Source organism: Oncorhynchus mykiss, chromosome 1 (assembly GCF_013265735.2).
Source record: "Oncorhynchus mykiss isolate Arlee chromosome 1, USDA_OmykA_1.1, whole genome shotgun sequence".
NCBI classification, from domain to species: Eukaryota; Metazoa; Chordata; class Actinopteri; order Salmoniformes; family Salmonidae; genus Oncorhynchus; species Oncorhynchus mykiss.
In genome coordinates, this window is record NC_048565.1 from 26,329,829 (window position 1) to 26,345,087 (window position 15,259).

The 15,259-nt window shown below is 42.9% G+C and overlaps 1 protein-coding gene across 3 annotated transcripts in view; it reads right to left on the reverse strand.

The window, feature by feature from the left end:
* Positions 1 to 15,259, reverse strand: part of LOC110520038 (cadherin-13) — a 606,276-nt gene that overhangs the window by 434,613 nt on the left and 156,404 nt on the right. The gene's annotated exons all lie outside the window — the stretch shown is intronic.

A 15,259-nucleotide genomic window follows, 5' to 3' on the forward strand; every position in this document is an offset into this window, starting at 1 on the left:
TGAGGGGTGAACAGGTGAAGGATCTTAATTTGATCATTATTTTGTTGCTGATCATTTTCCTGAATTCATTAAAAAAACACACTAACACATGGTCACATTAACAATATTGCACTTTTCTTGTAGCCTACTTTCTATCAGCTAATAGCCTAACCACCGATCAAGCAAGATTATGGACTAAACATTAAAATCCTGTTGCTGTGAGGAATTTGTTGTAAGAAAATACTTTAGGTCAAATTAAGACCCTACATGGTCTTGTGTGGCTCAGTTGGTAGAGCACAGCACTTGCATGGCACTTGCAACACCAGGGGTATGGGTTTGATTCCCACAGGGGACCAGTACAAACAAATATGAAAATGTATGCACTAAGTTGCTCTGGATAAGAGCATATGTAAAATGTACATCTGTATCAAAAAAAGACCATGTATTTTATTTTATGTTCATAGCTCTCAAGTTTTACTTTAATATCATTAGTTACTAATAACTTAATATCATTAGTTTGTCATCTCCACCACAGGAGGTTTGTTGCCACTTAATTAGGGAGAATGGGCTTTTAATAATGGCTGAAACTAATAAATGGAATTCAAACTGAAACACAGCTTCCATGTGTTTGATACCATTTCATTTACTCTGTTCCAGCCATTATTATGAGCCGTCCTCCCCTCAGCAGCCTCCTGTGATCTCCACCTAATCATTCAGTATGGCAACAGTACTTCAATAGACGCTCATTTGAAGGGATACTTCGGCATTTTTGGAAGGTAGAGGTAGTTTTGCTAGCCAATGCAAACAAGCATTAGCGCAATGACTGGAAGTCTATGGTATCTGCTATAGACTTCCAGTTATTGCGCTAACGCTAGTTTGCGATTGCATTCGAGCTTGTTAGCAACTCCCTTCAAACTGCACTCAGAGACACACAAATGGTATCTGACTCTGGGAAAGTAGATAGGGCATCATTGCTAAAATCCTGAAATATCCCTTTAACTAATTTTTGAATAAACCTAACATACATACGTATCAAGTAGTGCGTTGTCTGTACATATCCATAATTCCAAAATTGTAATCAGTAACATAACTTTTGAATTAGCCAAACTCAGTAACGTAATCTGATTACATTACTTTTAGATTACGTTCCCGTTAAAAGGCATTAGATGAAGACAAAAATGAATGTTACCAATTGCAGGATAAATCAATGTTGAAGTTTACATAGCTGGCCATATATGGATGTTACGTTTTACTTTATGGGTTGGTTATGTAGGGTTCTTGTAACCCATCGCTTTCTACTACATATAATAACACGTTAAATTATATCTTTACATTAAAAACCAAAGTCTATCAGAATTCCAGTAATTCCAATAAATGTTATACCCCTTGATCTTCAAGAATAGGACTAGGAAATGGAAGTATAGATTAGCCAAATTGTTTTACCTGAGCATAACCCCAAAAACTAAGGACCTATTAGCCAGCCCTATTCTGTTGTTTATGATTTTGTTGTCATGGAGGACTGATTGGGCTCATTGATTCGAGTTGAGAAATAAATGCTCTGCTCATGGAATGGCATGCTTTGAGCACTACTGAAAAGTGCTATTTACATGTGAAAATGAATGCCATATGCTGCATTTGCTATAGGCCTATTGTTTACCTTTTTGTTGGTGACACTTCGATATCTTGATAATATGCAGTTGTTTAAAGGGCAAATCCACAGATGAAACAATAACAAAACCTGGAACCCGCCTCTGTTTTGGTAAAAAGCTGAGGGATGGACCTGGAGAAATGTAACCACTCTCAGATTAATAGACAGAGCTATGGATGCAAGGACTGACCATCCATGCTATCAAAATAATTTTTTAAAACATGGTATGAGGCTAAACTGTGTGTTTATTTTTACAATGTTGCATTTACAATGTTTTCAAACATTGGAGAAAAACAAGCTTATTTTTACATTTGTTTAACACTTTTTGGGTTACTACATGATTCCATATGTTATTTCATAGTTTTGATGTCTTCACTACTATTCTACAATGTAGAAAAAAGTACAAATAAAGCTAAATCTTTGAATGTGTAGGTGTGTCCAAACTTTTGACTGGTAGTGTATGAATGGGCTAATAGCAGTAAGGCCAAAATAAAATGTATGTTCTGAGATGTTAACTAAAAGTTAAATTATCCTTGGTATGACCATCTTAGTTTAGTAGAACTCTCCTCCCCGGCTTAGACTCTGGTGTGATTATGAATGTTCTCTGAAAGCATTGTGTTCAATAGGTCTGACTAGTAGGGGAGGTTTGCAGTCATTTAACAGTGGAAAAACGTTCTGCTTGCAGCAGTAACAGCCTGATCTGTCACTCACACCTTCCGGTCCGGGCCGCTGCAACTCTCTACAGCACAAGACACAGGCAGATAGATGGGCTCTCAGGAAGCCAGTTCAGCCATGTTGGCTTCTCTAGCCAAGTTACTCAGCACTTTCTGTGGCCACTCAGGAGAGAAGGACCTGGGAGCACATCCAACAGCTCTGATTGCCACCAGGAGTGAAAAACACGGGTGAGGCAGAAAACATTCAACAAAAGATTATAACTGCAACTCTACGATCACACCCGTCATTATCCAAGGTTGTTGTGGGGTACAATTTGTAACATTCAATGTCTTGAGAAACTTACCTTAATTTGTGCAACTGTAGAAAAGGTAAACAAACCCCTTCTGAAGTGAATTTAGAACATAATATCCTATCTATAAAATCAGGTCATACTGTGTTGCTCACTGACTAGGGAGATAGTGTATTGTATGAACACTGTAAACCGCTGTCACATCTCTCATGTTTGAACATGTAAAGACTATGATGGAGTGCTGTGATCTTTTATGAAGAGGCTAATGAAGAAGTGATCTGTGATGGGTAGAACACAGTATCGTGCATGATAACAGAGTCCCAGTCCCCATTCCCCCACTCAGGCGAAAAACAATCTGTGGTTCCATGGGTTCATTGTGTGTGTGTGTGTGTGTGTAATTGCACCAAGTGAATGCATAATTTGGACAACAACAGACTACTTAAGGTAAGGCTTTGAACATGTATCTTTTGTGGGAGACTGTATAGACATCAAAACCCTTTTCATGTTTCTACTTTATATCTATAATTATAATATACTGAGTATAACAAGTACTGTATGGATTTCACCCAAACCAAATGCATCAAGAATACCAAACGAGTACCATGTCTGTACTTGAGTAGAACATTTGGGTAGAGAACGTTCTATAGCGCCAACAGAACAGCAGGAGAACGCTGGACACGAGGTTATTAATCGTGACAGTTTGTAGATGCTCAGAAAATGCAACTCTTTAAATTATTCTTCAAAGCTGCAATTGAAAAGCTCATGTTACTAATTGATGAACACCCTCCTTGGTGAACAGGCTGTCTTGAATTAAACATGTTTGGTTATTTCTTCCCTGGGTGTTGTTGTGAACAAAGTTAGTTAATTCCAGCAGTTGTATCGTAAGTAGGTTAGTGAGGCGATCACTGCCGATTTTTCTGAGGGAAGCCGATCAAATGGAGTCAAACTGTGTGGTGCTTGCAGATGGGATCCTGGCATGGTTGGCCCTGTGCTCCGGATGCTCTCTTTGGCCAGGCACTCAGGCTGTGTCTCTCACCAACCAATGGTGCCGGCTCTCAGCTAGCTGCAGGTGTGGCAGCATGGCAGGAAGGTGGATACTAACTAACAACACTTCCCTGCTTCCTCTGCACCATAGTACAGTAATGTATACATCTCTTCCTGCTCCCTCTCTCTTCTCTTCCTCCCAACCTTCTCTATCCCTCAGCAGAGTCCCTCACTTCCTGCCCCACATAACAGTCCCGCCCCGGGTAACTGTGCCTCGGTAGGTCATTGTGCCTTAGTAGGGAGAGGGACAGGCTGTGGTAACTAAGTGCCACGGTGGAACCTAGCCTGGTTGTACCCATTCAAACACAACAGCATCACTCCCCGCCGACACCTTTTCTTCTGAGGGAAACACTCTCTCTCACCATAATTGCCTCTGTAATTACTGTAATTTGTCAAAAGCACACCTGATTTATAGTCAATTAAAATATATACCGGAAAAGAGACAGTGGGTCCTGCTGGAACAGAGGAAAGTGATTAATGTAGCAGAATTACTACAGCCATGAGAGTGGCATGATCTGGATATGAATGCTGCCATGCGGAAAACACTGGGAACCCCAGTCCTCAAGTCAACCATGTCTTTCAGAAATCACCCGGAGTTAGAAAGTAGAGCAACAGTAGGATATTTCAGATATTCAGGTTACACTAACAGCTATGGACTTTACTATGACACCAGCGGTCTAGTAAAAGGTGGATCGACGGATCAACAAAGTATACATGCACTGTATGGGAATGCAGCGGAAGTTAAGTGCAGGGAAAAACAGACAGAATATAAATCCCAAATTCTCTCTTTAATATTCAACATGATAGAAGATTTTGTTGTGGGTGAATAGGTCTCAAGGTTGGGTGCGCTTATCAAATGAACAAATCTTGAAAACTGCAATTTGTGTGCGTGGGGGGGGTCCACAAACATGCTACTGAGAATGTGTGAGTGTGTGCCTGGAGCACAAGGACAGAGTACTTTATCATGTAAACTCCAATCTTGAAGCGGAACCTCAAGAAGTAAAAAATAAAACAGATGAGAGAGCATGTTACATTTAACCAATTTATCTTAAACCAGTGGGCTATATCAGAATCAAAGTCCTTTTAAATTGGCCCGATGATCAAGTCAGAGTGAACACAGGCTAGAGACAGGGATCCTGCTCGAGAAGGAGGTCTTAGGAGCTCAATACAGTTAATAAGACATGGGCTCAGAGCCAGTAAGGAGAGGGCTCTATCCTCAACTGTCCATTATGCATAAGAAGAGTCCCTCATAAAGCTAATGGAGGTGTGGCTCTGCCTGATATAATGCTGGAAAGGAAGTATCAAAAACCTCAATAACTGCATTGCAATTACGTATTGTATATGAACAACTTTATGAGATGGCATTGTAAGTGAAACACTTGGGCTCCTGAGTGGCGCAGTGGTCTAAGGCACTGCATCTCAGTGCAAGAGTCTGTCACTACAGTCCCTGGTTCAAATCCAGGCTATAATTGGGAGTCTCATAGAGTGGTGCACAATTATTTGGCTTGGTTAGGCTTACATTGTAATTAAGAATTTGTTCTGAACTGACTTGCCTAGTTAAATAAAGGTTATAATTAAATGTCTTCCTCGTAGTTTTTTTTCTCTATGAAACATCAACTGGTGGGAACTTGAGCTCCTACTTGAGCTCCAACTTTAGTTATGGCACAGTAAATGTGATTTATATTGCAATGCTGAGAAGTCAAAATTAGTATAAATGTGAGTGGCTGCCTTTGGTTTGTGATTTTCCTGGGATGTGTTTGAAAGTGACACTAAATCCCACTGGTAGTGGGGTTCTGTATCAGAATACAGTCCGTTACATTTTACTTCAGCGAGATATAATGCCTTACTGACACTGGAGCTCATGTTGAACTGGTGTGCTGAGAGAGATTACAGGATCAATTTCATTGCGTTTTCATAAATTGAGCTACATTACATTTTTTATTCATTACCAAACAGAGGAGATATACATTTCCAATCTGCCCAACTCTAAAACTCCAGCACTGAAACTAACATACCTGATTGAACTTCTCTCCACATCGCTAATATGAAAGCACTCCAAGTCTATTCTATTAAAGGGTCTCTATTACTTTTTCCATTTAAAAGCAAATTATTTCATTTTGAGATTTGCTTTTCAGACCAAGCTTACCGCCAGAATAGGTTAACTATGCCTTCAAAGAATATGCTGAAGAATTCAAAGAATAAGCTCACCTCACATAACATCTAGGTTCAAGACTTGAACTTTTCTATGTCCAACTAATTTCAGACAGACAGAAAGCTGAAAGCTGCCTACTATACCAGAAGCACAATAAGTCTGGAACAATGTGTTTTATAGAGTGTGCTATTCCGAGGACGCCTGATCGTTTATGTATGCTTAACATCACTTCATCAGTTAGGCAGGACAGGGGCGGAATGGGACAGGGACGGTGGCGGGGATAACTTCATCTTTATTCACGCCACCCGCTCTCTGCACATTTGCTTATGGATTCCCATTTGCATTTCTGACATCAATTATTCATGTAATTAGGTGCTGTCCATCTGGAAGTAATGGTAATTGAGTGTGAATGTGGCTGTGTGTCTGTTGGTCGCTGCCTAGTTTCTAACAGAACCCATTAGAAAGATGAATGTCCTTGACCTAGGCCTTCCCAAACATGTAGCGGCCCCCTACATACCGCCCCTATCCTGGTAATTACAGGACTTCCCTGCCTGAATGCGGGCGAGGGATAGGAGTGCAGCTGGGACGATTTAAATAAATCTGCATGTGTCACCTACAGAGCCAGCACCCAGCCTGAGTCACAGTGTCTCTCTGACTGGCTCACTGCACAGCCTCACTACAGAGTATACCTGCAGCTCACAGGGGCTCAGTCTGCTTTGTGCTGCAGTGTCTAATGAATCTGACTGCATCCCTCTATCCCTGATTCTCTGCAGTCTGAGTGCTTATGCTATAGCCCAGCATACTAACTCTTTTTATCTTCTTGCTAAACTATTTCAGCAACCGTGCATCTCCTCCAATTGGACTAGAAGAGATTATAGACAAAAAGCTGGGTGTCAAAGCTTTTTTTCATTGAGAATGTGTGCACAAGGATGTGTGTCTCGGGGGAAGATGTGTTGTGAAGTAGACTATCTACTCTTCTGTGTGAGGAAATGTTTGTGCGCTAACCCCCCATGGTGTGTTGTGTTTCTGCTGACAGGAGCATACTCAAGGTAATGGAAGTGTACTGCTGTCCCAGAGTGGTGCACTAAAACAGAACTATGCTCTTTCTCAGAGGACCTCAAGATTACAAAAGGCCTCACTGCTTCTCCCAATCAAGCACAATGGAATAAAAATATTGAAAGACAAAACTTGGGCAGAGTCGTCATGTTACGGTAGAGAATATAAAATATGTTTTGTTGTACTGAAAAAGCAGCACTCCCTCTGCAGTGCCACTTCAGAAGTGTGTTCTATAGTCAAATGCCACTATGAACCATGACTTTTCAGTCATTAATGAAATGTCAGGCTGTGACTGCATGTACATACACACGCCACACTAATTTATCACTTGATTTATCACTAACGAGACTAATTAAATCTTTAAGTGAAACTGACAGCATTTTAGCAACATCAAGTCCTATTAAAATCTGTTTATATACATACAGAGGAATATGACACCTTTTTTTTGTTGGTAAGCGAGTACTGAGATATGGTAATTTTCAAGTTTTCATACTTTCATATATGTTTGGGAATGACGTAGAGAAAAGGCATTTGTGAAAATTCTATAGCAATATACTGGGAAAGCGGCCGTTCATTTGGACAATATATAGACACTGCAGTAAATAAAACCTAATAAAAGCATGTCAGTCTTGTCCAGGACCGGACTCTACACAGACTGGTGCGCCGTAGCCAATCAGAGCTACAGTAGGCCTATATGCAAATAAGCCATTTGCCACATGGGCCTGCCATCATTCACTTTGAACTGGACTGTGTGTTTGCAGGCAGTAGTAACAGCATGAATTTCGATCATTAGAAAGCATTCACTAAAAGCCACATAATACACCTGAATGAATTTCTGCAAATATGTGACCCGATTCAGGACACTAGGCGTATGTCGCAAGTCACCACAGCAGAGCCGTTTGTATGTAAAACATAAAAACATAAATCAAAATGCGTTTTTTGGTAGAAATGCCTCCTCGAACATGTGAACTTCCATGTGCTAAAGCTTAAGAGGGTGTGAAAGATGCTGAATGGGTGTCGACAAAGAAGAGCGCTTCACTAGATACCAAAACATTCAAAGTCGATTTTCTCAAAAGTGAGTTTACAAGTTCCTCAAATGCAGTGTATGGTATACCATTTTGTAGCTCTGAGTGTCTACTTTTATCCAATGTAAAAAAAAACAATTTCATGTTTTTCTACATAAGACTGAATCCAGGTGGTGAGTTACATGTAAATACCAGAGGAGTCCTCTTACATTTGGGAACTTTACAGTCCTATTGATCGAACAATCGTGAAAAGGCAGGCTCTCTCTACCTCAGTAATGCACAGGGGTGCAACTTTCACTGCGGATGGGGCACATTCACATTCAGAAATTGCATTTTTGTCATTGGAATGTGATACAAAACGAGGCAGGGTGTGCTTTAGGACCATGCGGAAACCTCTGAGTGTTTATCTGACTGAATAAAAATCTAAATGTATGTCCCCCACTTCTAAAACCAAAGTTGTGCCCCTGGTTATGTACATCAAAAACACCAAGATCAACAATTAATGTTAGCAGGAGCGAGATGAGCTACAATCTAACGAGGGAACAGTAGACAAACCCTCTCAAACTTTTTTAGCTTGTACAGTGCCTTCAGAAAGTTTTCATACCTCTTGACTTTTTTCACATTTTGTTTTGTTCCAGCCCAAATTCAAAATGGATAAAAACATGTTTTAAACATATCATCCATCTACTCACAATACCCCAAAGTGAAAACATATTTTTAGAATTTGTTGTAAAGGTATTGAAAATAAAATACAGAAAAGGCTCATTTACATAAGTGGTCAAACCCCTGAATCAATACATGTGAGTCTTTCTGGGTCTCTAAAAGCTTTGCACACAGTGGTTCCTCATTTAAAAGTTGCATAATAAGGCAGTATAGTGTGCAGTATGCTGTGGTACAATTCGGTTTTTCGCAGTGCTTGCCGTTAATACTAATTTCTTATCACCAGAGGGCACATGTGACGGAGAAGTCCGTCACTGGCCGCAGCCAGCGTTTGGTACACTAACACACACATCGCCCCTTCTTGCTCCGTTATCAGCTACGTTAACAACGTGGGTCGACACACAAGTTAACTTCGCTGTCTTAGTACATTCGTTACACTTTATAAGGACCAGAGCTACGGCAATCGGGCTGGCTTTGTAGTGCCTGTCCCTGGCTCGTTCATGTAAAAGACACCATGTCAGTAGTGATGGGATTTTGTAATTGTGTTATAATGTTATATTGTATCATGAGAAACAGATTGCAGAGGTGCAATGTATATAATTCATGATGTTTAGCTGAGTCGAAAATTTAGGCTTTGATGATGGTAATTTCTTAATTAATAAGTGCTTTGTATTTTTTGATGGGAGGGGCTTCCCCTACAAAAGGAACCTCTCTTTCAGTTCAAAGAGGGGACCATTTTGGATTGAGCTGTTGATGGGGGCAGCATTGTTTTTAGCTGTCCCATAATGTAAACGTTTGATGGCAGTACTGTTGTTTTTCTTCCGTATTCACTAGGTAAATAAACACCCTTGCATAGAAGTACTTTTGTGGCTCTGCCATCTTTTTATTTGATAGAGGTTAGGTTTTTCAGTTTAGCCTTCTTGCCTACTTTAAGTGACATATGTCAGCGGTGGGATGGCGCACCGCAAATCAATGAATTCCAGAAAGAGATGTAAAGTATCATGTACAGTGTTGCGTTCTCAGCAGCAGCATCAACTGTCAGGAAAGGTACCTAAAATTGAAACGGGGTGTAATACCATGGAATAGTCTGGTGAGGAAGAGGTCAATTATGAGAAAATAGGAGTCCGACCAAGGGGCCAAACACAACCAGAACTGCTTGAGCTACCGGGTGAACCAGCAGATACAGCCATAAAAGACCAGCTGACTTAAGGAACAGTTGGGGGACCCGAACCACATCCAACCATGGTAGCCCTTTTCCAGCAACTTTTCACCTGCCTTGACAGGAGGGACAAAGACCTCAAGCAGGAGTTCCGGGGCCTACGCCAATCTATCCTCACAGCTCCTCACCAAGCAGAAGTCGTCAGTGAGAGCCTAAGATTGGGTCTGCCAACACCAGGATGACAAAGGTTCGATTGAGCAGGGACTTCAACTCCACAGCAGGATCCCCAAGCAGTGATAAGGCCAGCCCCAGTACCAGGAGACCAGCCCAGCAGTGCTAATGTCCACCCTCCAGCATTCCTGAGGAAGGAGCTGAAGATGCCTTCCTACCAGCAGGGGGAGAACATTGAAAACTACCTGCTGAGGTTTGAGCGAATGGCCAAGACGTGGCCAGAGGTTTATTTTATTTTATTTTTTCACCTTTATTTAACCAGGTAGGCTAGTTGACAACAAGTTCTCATTTGCAACAGCGACCTGGCCAAGATAAAGCATAGCAGTGTGAACAGACAACACAGAGTTACACATGGAGTAAACAATTAACAAGTCAGTAACACAGTAGAAAAAAAAGGGGAGTCTATATACATTGTGTGCAAAAGGCATGAGGAGGTAGGCGAATAATTACAATTTTGCAGATTAACAACACTGGAGTGATAAATGATCAGATGGTCATGTACAGGTAGAGATATTGGTGTGCAAAAGAGCAGAAAAGTAAATAAATAAAAACAGTATGGGGATGAGGTAGGTAAAAATGGGTGGGCTGTTTACCGATAGACTATGTACAGCTGCAGCGCTCGGTTAGCTGCTCAGATAGCAGATGTTTGAAGTTGGTGAGGGAGATAAAAGTCTCCAACTTCAGTGATTTTTGCAATTCGTTCCAGTCACAGGCAGCAGAGAACTGGAACGAAAGGCGGCCAAATGAGGTGTTGGCTTTAGGGATGATCAGTGAGATACACCTGCTGGAGCACGTGCTACGGATGGGTGTTGCCATCGTGACCAGTGAACTGAGATAAGGCGGAGCTTTACCTAGCATGGACTTGTAGATGACCTGGAGCCAGTGGGTCTGGTGACGAATATGTAGCGAGGGCCAGCCGACTAGAGGTAGAGAGGGCCTGCAGGCTTGTCCCACTGCTCACGTGCAAGGCCTTAGAGGTGCACACAGCAATGGATGAGGGGTTGTCCAACGTCTATAAAGACTTGAAGGAAGCTCTGCTGGTGAAGTTCAACATCTCCCCAGAGAACTGCCGTCAACGCTTCAGAGCTGCATCGACGTCATTCGGGTGAGTCACCGACGGAGACGTACCACCGCCTCAAAGGCCTCTACCGACAATGGGTTTGACCGGAGGAGAAGACACAGGACGAGATCAGTGAGGTCGTCATCCTCGAGCAACTTCTACAAGTACTCCGACACAACATTCAAACCTGGGTCCAAGAACACGAGCCCAAGGATGGGTTTATGGCGGCCAAGCTTGCACTACAGTATCTTAATGCATGTAAAGCGGGCCCACCACGACCTGCATCACCTGCTCCAAGGAGTTTGAGACACAAGGGACATCAGAGACGCTCTCAGGTTACTGTTGTGTGCCCAGAGAGGGAGATGATGTTCAGCATAGGCAGAGTGGGGAAGGATCAGCCTTGGTACCTGTGAGTGAATGGTAAAATTGTTACTGCAATGATTGACACCGGCAGATGCCTGTCGTTGATCAGAAAATTGAATGTGCCTGTTAATTGCATTGATTACGGTCACCAGACACTGATCCAATGTGTCCACGGTAACCAGTTGCAGCAGCTCACAGCTGAGCTCACAGTTGAGATTCAGGGTCAGAAATACGTCCTCAAAGTTGGGGTAATGGAGAAACTACCTTTTGAGATTATTTTGGGGGAGGGATGATCATGTTTCATGCTCGATTGTCACTCGTGCCCAGTCCAAAGCTGGTTTACAACCTCTGCCTGACTTCTGTGATAGTTTGTGTGAGGGGGGAACCAAAGGGCCAAGAAAGTCAGCCAGTGGTGTCTTGAGAAGTATGTAGGGACCCATGTACCTGTTGCTGATGTGTCTGGGTTAGAGGTGCAATGGGATGTTCCACAAAATTTTGCTACACTTCAGAAGTCTGATGCAACCTTGAAACGTTGGTTTGGCTGTTCCTAGCTAAGACCATGTCAATCTTCATATGGGGGAATTTACACTGTAAACAACCACATACTCTACCTTGGGTCAAAAGCAGATAGCAGGAAGTTAGTGGTGCCGTCTAGTTTTAGACCACTTGTTCTCAACCTTGCACATACAGTTCCATGGGCAGGCCATCTAGGACAACATGAGATCTATCTTAGGCTCATGTTTCTTGTGGCCCTCCATGCCCTCCATGCATACTAATGTGCAAAACATGCCCCACATGCCAGAAAAACAGTGCTCTCCATAGGTCTGACCGGGCTCCTCTATGTTCACTGCCGGTGCCCTCTACCCCCATCAAGAGAATTGCAATGGATATTGTTGGACCCTTGGAGAAGAGAAGCACAAGTTACGAGTATATACTGGTGATCTGTGACTATGTCACCCGGTTCCCAGCAACCTTCCTTCTCCGTTCCATAACCACTCCAAAAATAATCAGTGCTCTTGTTCAGCTCTTTTCTCGTGTAGTCCCAGATAGTCCCAGATTAATTCCTGACAGACCAAGGGACAAACTTCACCTCACGATTGATGGTTCAACTCCACCAACAGCTGGGCATTAAAGACTTGAGGACCACCCCCTACCATCCCCAAACGGATGGGCTCGTAGAGAGGTTCAGCCAAATGCTCAAGAACATACTGAGGAAGTTTGTGGCCGACACTGGTAAAGACTGGGATAAGTGGTTACCCTTTCTGCTTTTTGCTTACAGGGAGGTGCCCCAGGCGTTGACAGATTTTTCACCATTCAAACTCCTCTATGGGTGGCCAGTGCAGGGACCACTGGACCTGCTGAAGAAGTGCTTGGAGGGTCCCCCAGTAGCTACCTCGGGACAGGAAATTGTCCAGCATGTCCTCCAGATGTAAGACAGTCTGGAGTGGTGCCGAGAGGAAGCTAGGGAAAACATTCAGCAGGCCCAGAGAGGGTATGACCAGCACGCTCGCCACAGAGTTTCAGCCAGGACATAAAGACGTACTCCTCCTCCTCTTGTCTACCAGCAAGCTCCTTGCGCAGTGGAAAAGGCCGTAACCTTTAAACTGCGGTTTATTTACGAGATTTGTCCATTTTTTCATTGTCTTTTGTTTGGAGTGTTCCATGTTAGCAATGAGAATGTGTTTGGTATCTCTGTCCTGATAATGTTGAGGGAGTGCACGCGCCTGAGCATGCATAAAGGTACCTGGCCTGCTATGCGAAAATGTAGGAAAGTGTTTTTAACATCCATGATGAATGATGATATTTTGAAACTATAGTTCCTCCCAGTAAGCAATTTGAATAAACATTTCCAACAATCTCCCCTTTCATAATCACCAATCCTCGGTGTGAAAGAGGAATGGAAGTTATAGTCCTACTGCTGCATTGGCCTATAGGCTATCTCTGAGTTCCATGCTCTCATTTCTTTAGCCAACTTGGATCACATTTCAGGAAACTAGGCATATGTTGCGCATCACTACTTCACAGGAGAGCCATTTGAACGTAAGTATTATTTTTTTAATCAAAATGCTTTTTTTTGGCAGAAATGCCTTCTGGAACATATGAACTTGTATGCCATCTGTAAATACGAATAAAATTGTTATATTACAAGCCAAGTTGGTTTAGCCACGGACAAAAGACGGTAAACCTTCCCGCTAGCCATGAAAAGAGAACACACCTTCAACACATCTTCAAACTAACGGCAACCAGGGCATCTGTGACACAGAGGGAGAAGTGTCCATCCATGTATACGGTTAAGAGTCTAGCTGCCTACATTTTCAGATATTACACATTTCTAATTTTGTCAGAAAGTTGTCGTCATTTCAAGTTAAAGTGTACTGTTAAACTAGTTAGCTGGCTGGCTAGCTAACGTTATGTTTAGGATCTGTGTAGTAATATTATTTGTACCTCAGAGCCATTTTACTTTGCTAGTTATAGCATAATATTAGCTAATACTAACATTGAACTTGATTGGTTGGCTACCTGCAAATTCATGCAGGGTAGTAATGTTATTGTAAGGTTCTGCTTTTCTTTTCTTAGTCAACCTTGTGTCCTTTTTCTTTGTGTTCTGGAATGTAGACCTGTCTTTCATTTTTGTTCATTGATTTCACCTGTGTTCGTTTCTCACCTAGTCTCATCAGCTCCCTATTTAGTACAGTTCTTTCTGTTTGTATGGTTGTGAGGTACTGTAAAAATCTTGACTGACAACCTGTGTTTGACCATTGCCTGCGACCAAGATTCCTGCCTTCTGCGAAGGCTTAATAAACATCTGCTGTGCTCTGCGTGTGAATCTACACCTTTTTCTCCCTGAGTATTCATTACAAAATATCTCACCTAAAAACGGAATGGATTCAGCGGAGCTACAGCGGCACCTAACCCAGCAAGCGGAGATTTTGGAGGAAATCTGCTATCTCCTCCGCCAGCCTATCCCTACTCCTCCGATGCCAGGTATCGTAAACCATAGTGCTCCTTCGTTCATACCCATGCCTGGAAAATGACTGTTCGCCTGGGAAATGTCAGGGATTTCTGATGCAATGCAGCAAATACATTGAGCACAACCCCACTAACTTTGCCACCGACAGAGCCCTGGATTGGGCCACCGCCATATGGACTGCCAACAGCACAGAACTCGGATCCGAGACCCATTTCCACACCCTCTTCAAAGAGGTACTCGATAACTGTCCCTCCAGTAGTCCTATAGGAGACCAAGGATGCAATTCAGCTGCCTAGTATGCCCTTGAGTTCCGCACCATGGCTGCAGGGAGTGGATGGAATGAGCCTGCTTTACCATCCGTCTACCGAAAAGGGCTCAACAGGCAACTTCAGGTGGAGCTGGCATGTAGAGGTGACCTTCAGGATTTAAATCAATACGTTCATATGTCCATCTCCATCGACCACCTCATCGTTGACCGCCGAAGAACTCTGCCTCCCAGGAACCCGAAACCTTCTCTTTCCATGATTCCGTCATCCCGTCCGAGTTTTCCGGAGCCCATGCAGTTGGGCCATGCTCCTCTCCCGTGTATCGAATGTCAAAAGCGGATCCAAGAAGGGCTCTGCCTATACTGTGGAGGGAAAGACCATCTACTCAGCCATTGCCCTGTTCACCCCTACAAAGAGATGAGAAGGGTCCCCCTGCTGCCATGCAGGTAGGTGTACTAATTTCTATATATCTCCCAGAAGCAATTCTCTGTCCCAGTATTGATAACCGTGAAGGGGGTTACCAAGTACGTAGAATGCTTGATAGATTCGGGAGCAGGAGGTCATTTTATCGATCACCAGCTAGTACAAGAGCTTGACATTGATCTAACACCTGTCACCCCTCCCTTGAGGATTAACACCCAGGACGGGCAGCCATTGGGCAAGGGCTTCATCACGGACCTG